Source organism: Mustela putorius, unplaced genomic scaffold, assembly GCF_011764305.1.
Source record: "Mustela putorius furo isolate JIRA1106 unplaced genomic scaffold, ASM1176430v1.1 tig00003846_pilon_pilon_pilon, whole genome shotgun sequence".
Lineage (NCBI taxonomy): Eukaryota > Metazoa > Chordata > Mammalia > Carnivora > Mustelidae > Mustela > Mustela putorius.
Window position 1 is genome coordinate 23,334,357 of NW_025421999.1, and position 12,212 is coordinate 23,346,568.

The following is a 12,212-nucleotide window of genomic DNA, read 5'->3' on the forward strand; positions in this document are numbered from 1 at the left end:
AGGAGGGGCGGCTTCCCTCGAAACCAATGGGGAGGGAGCGAGAGCAAGCCCAAGAGGAGAGCAGTGTCTTTGTCTACGAGCCTCAGAAGTGACATGCTATCTCTTGGGCCATATTCTGTCCTTTCGAAGTGAGGCAGGAGTTCCTGACTCTAATCCAGTGGTAGAGTATGGGACACAAAACGATGTGTACCCAAGAAGGGAATCGTTGGAGACCCTGAAAGGCTGCCCTCCATGCTTTGGTGGGACTTTACCTCAGCTAGCCATCCCCATAATCCTTGCATCCAAACTAGAACGTGACCTAGGAGAAAATTTTGTCAAGCCCTTCTGGGATCCTTACAGCAGCTTGCCTAGAAGTTCCTTGCACAAGGGAAGGGTGCCTGTGTGGCTTAGTCAGGTCAACGTCTGACTCTTGATTTCGGCTCAGGGCGTGGTCCCATGGTCTGTGAAATCCAGCCCAGCGTCTGGTTGTGCACTTGAGTGGGAAGGCTGTCCAGGAATCTCTCTCTCCCTCCCTGCCCCTCCCCCGCTTGCATGTGTGTGTGTGTGCCCTCGCTCTTTCTCTCTCTCAGAAATGAAGAAGCAGAAGTCATCGTAGTGGTAGGAGTGGTAGTTACTTTCACATCAGTGGGTAATTAGACGACCTTGGCTTGGAATGGGAGCTCTGAAATTCACCAGCTGTGTGATCTTGGGGCAAGTTGTGTCCCCTCTCTGAACCTCAGTAGTATATGACACACTGGGTCATTGGGACAATTAAGTGATCAGTAAAGGACACTTCAAACCCTTCGTTGCTTGGCATAGAATCCCTTCATACAATCAATTCTCAGTAGCAGTAGGGTCAGCAATTTGATCGTTTTATTTTTTTGGTCCTTAACATTGAAAAATGCTCTCTCACATGGCTATAGGGAATAGGTAGCATCAGTTCAATAATGGGGTGGATCTCCAGTAAAAGGAGCAATGGGTGTGGCTGAAGGGGTAAGGAAGCCCAGGAGCTTTTGTGCTCTGGTTGAGTGAGTGTTGGTGGCTGCTGGGAAAGGGAATCAGACCTGCAGGGGACCCGAGAACTTGGAGTCTGGCCAGTGCACCCTTGCTCCCTTCTTGGGCTTCTGGGCTTTCAGGGGAGCCTGTGGCCCTTGAGGGCATTTGGAGGCTGTGCCCAGAAGAGCAGGAGCTGCAGCAGGAGCAGGAGCAGGAGCAGGAGCAGGAGGCCCCCCGGAGACAGGCTGGACCTTGGGCCCAGAGTTGGCCAGCTTCTGCCTGAGGCAATGGTTTTCTTCCTTGAGCCTTTGGAACTCCCTCTCTGCCCACAGAACAGCCTTCTGGCTCTCCTCACTTCTGTTGTCCACCAGGAGGCGCTCTCGGTCATGCAAGGAGGAGATTCTCTGGCATTCTCGGTGCAGGTCGTCGGCCATCTTCTTGTAGAGGCCTAAGTTCCAGTGGGCCGCATCCACCTTCCTGCGCACCTTGGCAAGTTCGTTCTTCACTTGCAGGCAGCGTGCCGTCTCCTCCTCCATCATCTTCCTCTCCAGGTGTTTGAGGTGCTCTTCGCACAGCTTAGGCTCTGCCTCGAGCTTCAGGTGCAGCTTCTGAATCTCCCTTTCCAGGAGGCTGTTTCGCTGGTGAAAAGATACTTGCTCAGCTTGGTGGATGGTTGTGTTTCCTGGGAGCTCTTCATTCCCCTGACGTGCCTTCTTCAGTGCCCTGGATGGCTTTCCTTTATTCAGGGGGCTCCCACGGGGCACGTGATCAGTGGAGGAGGAGCCAGTCTGCACCTGCCTCCTTGAGCCCCCACCTTCCAGATGATCTCTAAGGAGCTCTAGCAGATGCATCACCGTCAGTAGGATCTGGCTGAGGGTGTGGTGTTGGCTCTGGCCCTCAGCGGGGGGGCCTGCCACGGCACACCTCCGTCAGGAAGCTCTGGCCTGCCTGCCTCCCCTGCCTCTTCCTGCACTCTCAGTCCACAGCTGCCAATGTCCTGAGACAGAGGGTCTGCACTTCCCGCGCAGATCAGGGCTGTCCTCGAAGTCTTCTGGCATATTCCTCGCAGGGGGTTCTCCATCGTCCTGGGCTGCTCCACAGATGGGATTTTTTCATCGGTGAGCTGGTGAGGGCTCTTCTTCAACAGCCTTTGCCGAACTCCCTTCAGCAGTTGCGTAGCGTCTCCCACAGAAAAGTACCCGACATCTTGATTCAGGGCAGCCAGAGCAAGGATCTGTAGCGGGAGAGGACTGGCCTTGTGCTCCGATGATGCGACGGCTCCATGGGCTGGTGCATCCGGGTCGGTCTTCTCCATGTCTTTTCCAGATACTTCATTCTGGGCACAGTGCCCCTTTCTTCCTCTTAAGCGGAGTCCACACTTTACTGTCATGAACACCAGCAACACAGTGCACACGAGGATCTCCCAGCCAAACTCAGAGTCTCGTGGCCCATGTGGCCAACGTTCGATTATCACCAACCCAGAAGCCCACAGCTGTTCCCCGAGAGCCCACAGCGGCTCCAGAACTGTGTGGGGAGACATTGTAATGGCCACCAGCTGGCTCCAGAGAGCCTGGGGGCTTTGTCTCTGATCACCAGTGTCCTCTCGGCCACTAGAAACTGCTTGGAACCCCTACGAGGGTTCCATCTCCAATGCAAACCAGTGCCTGGCAACAGGAGCTGAAAGGAGTGGGGTGGGGGAGGGGCACCCGAGACTCCAACGCAAATCAGTGCCTGTCAACAGGAGCTAACAGTCCTTGGGCAGCGGAGCAGAATCTCTATATTGTGTACCTGAAAAAAATGCAACCCTATGTAGCACTGTCTTGGAATTAAACTTTTACACTTATAAAAAAACATTAAAAGTGAAACTAGATATCAAAGGGAGAAAGATAAGAAAATCTAAACACGTAGAAAGTAACTTTCTAGATTATCGGAGACAAAAGATAAAATTTCAATGCACTGAACCGAAGGAAAATAAAAATACAACGTATTAAAATTGGTGGGACACAGCTAAATCAACAGAGAGCTAAATTTGTAGCACTCAATGGATACATTAGAAAGATGAGATGCATCTGGGTGGTTCAGTCAGTTAGTCCACCTCTTGCTTTTGACTCGGGTTATGGTCAACCTTGGGATAGTGAGGCTGAACCTGCATTGTGCTGGTGCTGGGCATGGTGGCTGCTTTATCATCTCTCTCTCTTTCTGCACCGCTTCCCTTTCTCTGTCTCTGTCTCTGTCTCTGTGTCTATCTCTCTCTTTTTCTCTCTCTCTCTGTCTCTCTCTAAAAAGAAAAGGAGTCTCAAAACTATAATCTCTCTATTTTAGAACCTAGAAAAAGAGGAGAAACTAAAACTAAAGAAGAAAACCAGAAGAATCCTTCTACCCAATTTCAAGATATTCATCTATAGTAATGAAAAGTGCGTGGTGTTGGTGAAGAGCTAGACCAATGGAACAGAATAAAGATCGATAAGTGGAACAGAATCAAGGACCCAGAAAGAGAACTACACCCACCCATATGTCGAATGGGGCCTTGACAAAGGTAAAAAGCCGTTCAGTGGAGGAGTGACAGCGTTTTGAATAAATGGTGCTAGAGCAAGTGGACATGCATAGGCAAAGGCAGAAGAAGAAGGAGAAGCAGAAGAGGGAGCGGGAGAGGGGAGGAGGAGGTGGAGGACGAGGAGGCCGGGGACCACAATCTAAGTATCAAACCCTATGCAAAACTTAACTCAGGCTGCCTGGGTGAGTCAGCCTGTGAGGCAGCCAGCTCTTGATTTCGGCTCTTGTCAAGCTCTCAGCGTCCCGGGGACAAAGTCAGGCTCCGAGCTCACTGGCGAGGCTGCTTGAGGATGCTCTTTTCCCTTCTCCCACCAGGCCGCTGCCCGCTCATGCACATGTTCACTCTCCCAGGAAAAAAAAAAAAAGAGTATTTTAAAAAGTAGCTCAAAATTAATCACTGCCTTACATGGAAAATGATAAATCTTATAGGGAAAATGTGGGGAAAAATTTCCAGAATGGAAAGCTAGGTAAAGAATCCTCCGTTGAACATCAAATTATTTTCCCTAAGGTAAAGTTGATTAATTGGACTTTATCCAACAATCAGAATTGTAAATCTGTGCCGTGTGAAAGACCTCCTTAAGAAGACCCAAAAGACAAGCTACCAACTTGGAGGAAATAGGTCCAAATCACGTAGCTAATAGAGGACTCCTGTCTGAAGCATGGAAACTCAGAATTTGATCCCCGAGTAAGCATGCAATGTAGTTAGCAAAAGGAAATAGAAGGGGAAAAAAAAAAAAAAAAAAAAAAAAAAAAAAAGTAAAGGGCCTGCCACCTTTACCAAAGCGTAGACAGATGAAAACCACAAAAAGTTGCCATTGGGGCAATTCAAATGAAAACTCCAGTGAGCTCTCACTGCACACCTATCACAGTGATTCAAACCAAATGCGCCAGAGAGGGAGAGAGAGACCCCACCACCAAATGCAAGGCAGGATGTGGAATGACTGGATCACTCCCGCATCACAGTTGGGAATGGAAAATGATAGAGCTGACTCTTGAAAACAGTTAACAGATTCTTTTCCTTTTCCAAGCCGTGAGTTACATTCCCGTTAACATGCAGTAGAATATCAATTTCAGGTGTCCAACATAGTGGCTCAACCCTTCCACACAGATTCTTTGAGAACTAGACTTGCTACCGCCATAGGAGCAGGTCATGGCACTATGGCATTTATCTTAGAGAAATCAAAACTTAACGTTTGCTCCAAAGCCTGTAGGGGAATGTATCTGTGTCCTTATGAAAGCAGTGGGGCTGCCAAGGGGGTGGAAGGGACTGGAGTGGTTGGATATTGACACTTGACAGGGCTGCTGTAAGTGATAAACTCCTCTTGCTTCTTTTGAAGGCCCCTTCCCCTTAATGGTGGTCCTGAGGACGAGGAGAATAGGAATGTCAACGATTTCAATGGCTTTAAACCTGCCAAGCATTAGAACACCATCTCTTCTACACGAGTTCACTCTCGTCTTAATCCTCAGTATCCCAAAGCAGACAGGTGGGGTCTGGTCCAAGAGGGGTTGCAGGCAGTGTCCCTTCCACAGGCCATCTCCCCTCTTGCCCAGAAGCCCAATGACCAGGTCCCAGGCTTTCAACTCATCTAATTTCTGTGCCTTCTCTAGGGACACCAGGGAACTTCTGGGCTCCTTTTCTGCCTTCAAGGAGGGCTCTGCGACGCTGGGTCTAGTGCTCTCAGCCGACTTGGACCACACGGCCAGTTGTCTCCTCCTGCATGGGCCACCTATTGGCTCGGGTGGATCAGGTGAGGGCATGTCCTCTCAGAGAGATACAGGGAGAACAGAATCGAGGACCTCTTTCTGGCATTGTTTACCCTAATCTCTCAGTGGTTGCTACCATCGCTTGACTTCCCTGGAATTTCAAGCCCAGGAGAGGGGGGTGGGTCAGCAGCCAGAACTGTGGCTTCACCCTTGTGTCTTTTTTGAATGTTTTCCGCAAACCAGAGGGCTTCCGACAACACCAATTGATAACCGCATATGGTTTCCGTGGGCCAGGCATCCAGGTGCATCTAGCCAGGGACCTGTGTCTCAGGATCTCTCAGAAGGCTGCAGTCAAGATGTCATGTGGGTCTTCAGTCATCTCCAGGCTTGTTGGCGGGAAATCTGCTTGTGTGCTCACTCGGGTGGCTCCTAGCAGCCAGAGGTCCTCCATTGCGGTGAGCAAGAAATATTCATTCCTTGCCACATGGGCCTCTCCATCATACAGCCCACAAGGAGCAGGCGGCTTCCCTCGAAACCAATGGTGAGGGAGCGAGAGCAAGCCCAAGAGGAGAGCAGTGTCTTTGTCTACGAGCCTCAGAAGTGACATGCTATCTCTTGGGCCATATTCTGTCCTTTCGAAGTGAGGCAGGAGTTCCTGACTCTAATCCAGTGGTAGAGTATGGGACACAAAACGATGTGTACCCAAGAAGGGAATCGTTGGAGACCCTGAAAGGCTGCCCTCCATGCTTTGGTGGGACTTTACCTCAGCTAGCCATCCCCATAATCCTTGCATCCAAACTAGAACGTGACCTAGGAGAAAATTTTGTCAAGCCCTTCTGGGATCCTTACAGCAGCTTGCCTAGAAGTTCCTTGCACAAGGGAAGGGTGCCTGTGTGGCTTAGTCAGGTCAACGTCTGACTCTTGATTTCGGCTCAGGGCGTGGTCCCATGGTCTGTGAAATCCAGCCCAGCGTCTGGTTGTGCACTTGAGTGGGAAGGCTGTCCAGGAATCTCTCTCTCCCTGCCCCTCCCCCGCTTGCATGTGTGTGTGTGCCCCCTCGCTCTTTCTCTCTCTCAGAAATGAAGAAGCAGAAGTCATCGTAGTGGTAGGAGTGGTAGTTACTTTCACATCAGTGGGTAATTAGACGACCTTGGCTTGGAATGGGAGCTCTGAAATTCACCAGCTGTGTGATCTTGGGGCAAGTTGTGTCCCCTCTCTGAACCTCAGTAGTATATGACACACTGGGTCATTGGGACAATTAAGTGATCAGTAAAGGACACTCAAAAAACCCTTCGTTGCTTGGCATAGAATCCCTTCATACAATCAATTCTCAGTAGCAGTAGGGTGAGCAATTTGATCGTTTTATTTTTTTTGGTCCTTAACATTGAAAAATGCTCTCTCACATGGCTATAGGGAATAGGTAGCATCAGTTCAATAATGGGGTGGATCTCCAGTAAAAGGAGCAATGGGTGTGGCTGAAGGGGTAAGGAAGCCCAGGAGCTTTTGTGCTCTGGTTGTGAGTGTTGGTGGCTGCTGGGAAAGGGAATCAGACCTGCAGGGGACCCGAGAACTTGGAGTCTGGCCAGTGCACCCTTGCTCCCTTCTTGGGCTTCTGGGCTTTCAGGGGAGCCTGTGGCCCTTGAGGGCATTTGGAGGCTGTGCCCAGAAGAGCAGGAGCTGCAGCAGGAGCAGGAGGAGCAGGAGCAGGAGCAGGAGGCCCCCCGGAGACAGGCTGGACCTTGGGCCCAGAGTTGGCCAGCTTCTGCCTGAGGCAATGGTTTTCTTCCTTGAGCCTTTGGAACTCCCTCTCTGCCCACAGAACAGCCTTCTGGCTCTCCTCACTTCTGTTGTCCACCCGGAGGCGCTCTCGGTCATGCAAGGAGGAGATTCTCTGGCATTCTCGGTGCAGGTCGTCGGCCATCTTCTTGTAGAGGCCTAAGTTCCAGTGGGCCGCATCCACCTTCCTGCGCACCTTGGCAAGTTCGTTCTTCACTTGCAGGCAGCGTGCCGTCTCCTCCATCATCTTCCTCTCCAGGTGTTTGAGGTGCTCTTCGCACAGCTTAGGCTCTGCCTCGAGCTTCAGGTGCAGCTTCTGAATCTCCCTTTCCAGGAGGCTGTTTCGCTGGTGAAAAGATACTTGCTCAGCTTGGTGGATGGTTGTGTTTCCTGGGAGCTCTTCATTCCCCTGACGTGCCTTCTTCAGTGCCCTGGATGGCTTTCCTTTATTCAGGGGGCTCCCACGGGGCACGTGATCAGTGGAGGAGGAGCCAGTCTGCACCTGCCTCTTTGAGCCCCCACCTTCCAGATGATCTCTAAGGAGCTCTAGCAGATGCATCACCGTCAGTAGGATCTGGCTGAGGGTGTGGTGTTGGCTCTGGCCCTCAGCGGGGGGCCTGCCACGGCACACCTCCGTCAGGAAGCTCTGGCCTGCCTGCCTCCCCTGCCTCTTCCTGCACTCTCAGTCCACAGCTGCCAATGTCCTGAGACAGAGGGTCTGCACTTCCCCGCAGATCAGGGCTGTCCTCGAAGTCTTCTGGCATATTCCTCGCAGGGGGGGGTTCTCCATCGTCCTGGGCTGCTCCACAGATGGGATTTTTTTCATCGGTGAGCTGGTGAGGGCTCTTCTTCAACAGCCTTTGCCGAACTCCCTTCAGCAGTTGCGTAGCGTCTCCCACAGAAAAGTACCCGACATCTTGGTTCAGGGCAGCCAGAGCAAGGATCTGTAGCGGGAGAGGACTGGCCTTGTGCTCCGATGATGCGACGGCTCCATGGGCTGGTGCATCCGGGTCGGTCTTCTCCATGTCTTTTCCAGATACTTCATTCTGGGCACAGTGCCCCTTTCTTCCTCTTAAGCGGAGTCCACACTTTACTGTCATGAACACCACCAACACAGTGCACACGAGGATCTCCCAGCCAAACCCAGAGTCTCGTGGCCCATGTGGCCAACGTTCGATTATCACCAACCCAGAAGCCCACAGCTGTTCCCGGAGAGCCCACAGCGGCTCCAGAACTGTGTGGGGAGACATTGTAATGGCCACCAGCTGGCTCCAGAGAGCCTGGGGGCTTTGTCTCTGATCACCAGTGTCCTCTCGGCCACTAGAAACTGCTTGGAACCCCTACGAGGGTTCCGTCTCCAATGCAAACCAGTGCCTGGCAACAGGAGCTGAAGGGAGTAGGGGTGGGGGAGGGGCACCCGAGACTCCAACGCCAATCAGTGCCTGTCAACAGGAGCTAACAGTCCTTGGGCAGCGGAGCAGAATCTCTATATTGTGTACCTGAAAAAAATGCAACCCTATGTAGCATTGTCTTGGAATTAAACTTTTACACTTATAAAAAAACGTTAAAAGTGAAACTAGATATCAAAGGGAGAAAGATAAGAAAATCTAAACACGTAGAAAGTAACTTTCTAGATTATCGGAGACAAAAGATAAAATTTCAATGCACTGAACCGAAGGAAAATAAAAATACAACGTATTAAAATTGGTGGGACACAGCTAAATCAACAGAGAGCTAAATTTATAGCACTCAATGCATACATTAGAAAGAGGAGGAGCATCTGGGTGGCTCAGTCAGTTAGTCCAACTCTTGATTTTGACTCGGGTCATGGTCAACCTTGGGATAGTGAGGCTGAACCTGCATTGTGCTGGTGCTGGGCATGGTGGCTGCTTAATCATCTCTCTCTCTCTTTCTGCACCTGCACCGCTTCCCTTTCTCTGTCTCTCTCTCTCTGTCTGTCTCTCTCTCTCTCTCTCTCTCTCTCTCTCTCTCTAAAAAGAAAAGGAGTCTCAAAAAACTATAATCTCTCTATTTTAGAACCTAGAAAAAGAGGAGAAACTAAAACTAAAGAAGAAAACCAGAAGAATCCTTCTACCCAATTTCAAGATATTCGTCTATAGTAATGAAAAGTGCGTGGTGTTGGTGAAGAGCTAGACCAATGGAACAGAATAAAGATCGATAAGTGGAACAGAATCAAGGACCCAGAAAGAGAACTACACCCACCCATATGTCGAATGGGGCCTTGACAAAGGTAAAAAGCCATTCAGTGGAGGAGTGACAGCGTTTTGAATAAATGGTGCTAGAGCAAGTGGACATGCATAGGCAAAGAAGAAAGGAGAAGCAGAAGAGGGGGAGCGGGAGAGGGGAGGAGGAGGGTGGAGGACGAGGAGGCCGGGGACCACAATCTAAGTATCAAACCCTATGCAAAACTTAACTCAGGCTGCCTGGGTGAGTCAGCCTGTGAGGCAGCCAGCTCTTGATTTCGGCTCTTGTCAAGCTCTCAGCGTCCCGGGGGACAAAGTCAGGCTCCGAGCTCACTGGCGAGGCTGCTTGAGGATGCTGCTCTTTTCCCTTCTCCCACCAGGCCGCTGCCCGCTCATGCACATGTTCACTCTCCCAGAAAGAAAAAAAAAGAGTATTTTAAAAAGTAGCTCAAAATTAATCACTGCCTTACATGGAAAATGATAAATCTTATAGGGAAAATGTGGGGAAAAATTTCCAGAATGGAAAGCTAGGTAAAGAATCCTCCAGTTGAACATCAAATTATTTTCCCTAAGGTAAAGTTGATTAATTGGACTTTATCCAACAATCAGAATTGTAAATCTGTGCCGTGTGAAAGACCTCCTTAAGAAGACCCAAAAGACAAGCTACCAACTTGGAGGAAATAGGTCCAAATCACGTAGCTAATAGAGGACTCCTGTCTGAAGCATGGAAACTCAGAATTTGATCCCCGAGTAAGCATGCAATGTAGTTAGCAAAAGGAAATAGAAGGGGAAAAAAAAAAAAAAAAAGTAAAAGGCCTGCCACCTTTACCAAAGCGTAGACAGATGGAAACCACATAAAAAGTTGCCATTGGGGCAATTCAAATGAAAACTCCAGTGAGCTCTCACTGCACACCTATCACAGTGATTCAAACCAAATGCGCCAGAGAGGGAGAGAGAGACCCCACCACCAAATGCAAGGCAGGATGTGGAATGACTGGATCACTTCCGCATCACAGTTGGGAATGGAAAATGATAGAGCTGACTCTTGAAAACAGTTAACAGATTCTTTTCCTTTTCCAAGCCGTGAGTTACATTCCCGTTAACATGCAGTAGAATATCAATTTCAGGTGTCCAACATAGTGGCTCAACCCTTCCACATAGATTCTTTGAGAACTAGACTTGCTACCGCCATAGGAGCAGGTCATGGCACTATGGCATTTATCTTAGAGAAATCAAAACTTAACGTTTGCTCCAAAGCCTGTAGGGGAATGTATCTGTGTCCTTATGAAAGCCAGTGGGGCTGCCAAGGGGGTGGAAGGGACTGGAGTGGTTGGATATTGACACTTGACAGGGCTGCTGTAAGTGATAAACTCCTCTTGCTTCTTTGAAAGCCCCTTCCCCTTAATGGTGGTCCTGAGGACGAGGAGAATAGGAATGTCAACGATTTCAATGGCTTTAAACCTGCCAAGCATTAGAACACCATCTCTTCTACAGGAGTTCACTCTCGTCTTAATCCTCAGTATCCCAAAGCAGACAGGTGGGGTCTGGTACAAGAGGGGTTGCAGGCAGTGTCCCTTCCACAGGCCATCTCCCCTCTTGCCCAGAAGCCCAATGACCAGGTCCCAGGCTTTCAACTCATCTAATTTCTGTGCCTTCTCTAGGGACACCAGGGAACTTCTGGGCTCCTTTTCTGCCTTCAAGGAGGCTCTGCGACGCTGGGGGTCTAGTGCTCTCAGCCGACTTGGACCACACGGCCAGTTGTCTCCTCCTGCATGGGCCACCTATTGGCTCGGGGTGGATCAGGTGAGGGCATGTCCTCTCAGAGAGATACAGGGAGAACAGAATCGAGGACCTCTTTCTGGCATTGTTTACCCTAATCTCTCAGTGGTTGCTACCATCGCTTGACTTCCCTGGAATTTCAAGCCCAGGAGAGGGGGGGGGTGGGTCAGCAGCCAGAACTGTGGCTTCACCCTTGTGTCTTTTTTGAATGTTTTTCCGCACACCAGAGGGCTTCCGACAACACCAATTGATAACCGCATATGGTTTCCGTGGGCCAGGCATCCAGGTGCATCTAGCCAGGGACCTGTGTCTCAGGATCTCTCAGAAGGCTGCAGTCAAGATGTCATGTGGGTCTTCAGTCATCTCCAGGCTTGTTGGCGGGAAATCTGCTTGTGTGCTCACTCGGGTGGCTCCTAGCAGCCAGAGGTCCTCCATTGCGGTGAGCAAGAAATATTCATTCCTTGCCACATGGGCCTCTCCATCATACAGCCCACAAGGAGCAGGCGGCTTCCCTCGAAACCAATGGGGAGGGAGCGAGAGCAAGCCCAAGAGGAGAGCAGTGTCTTTGTCTACGAGCCTCAGAAGTGACATGCTATCTCTTGGGCCATATTCTGTCCTTTCGAAGTGAGGCAGGAGTTCCTGACTCTAATCCAGTGGTAGAGTATGGGACACAAAACGATGTGTACCCAAGAAGGGAATCGTTGGAGACCCTGAAAGGCTGCCCTCCATGCTTTGGTGGGACTTTACCTCAGCTAGCCATCCCCATAATCCTTGCATCCAAACTAGAACGTGACCTAGGAGAAAATTTTGTCAAGCCCTTCTGGGATCCTTACAGCAGCTTGCCTAGAAGTTCCTTGCACAAGGGAAGGGTGCCTGTGTGGCTTAGTCAGGTCAACGTCTGACTCTTGATTTCGGCTCAGGGCGTGGTCCCATGGTCTGTGAAATCCAGCCCAGCGTCTGGTTGTGCACTTGAGTGGGAAGGCTGTCCAGGAATCTCTCTCTCCCTGCCCCTCCCCCGCTTGCATGTGTGTGTGTGTGCCCTCGCTCTCTTCTCTCTCTCTCAGAAATGAAGAAGCAGAAGTCATCGTAGTGGTAGGAGTGGTAGTTACTTTCACATCAGTGGGTAATTAGACGACCTTGGCTTGGAATGGGAGCTCTGAAATTCACCAGCTGTGTGATCTTGGGGCAAGTTGTGTCCCCTCTCTGAACCTCAGTAGTATA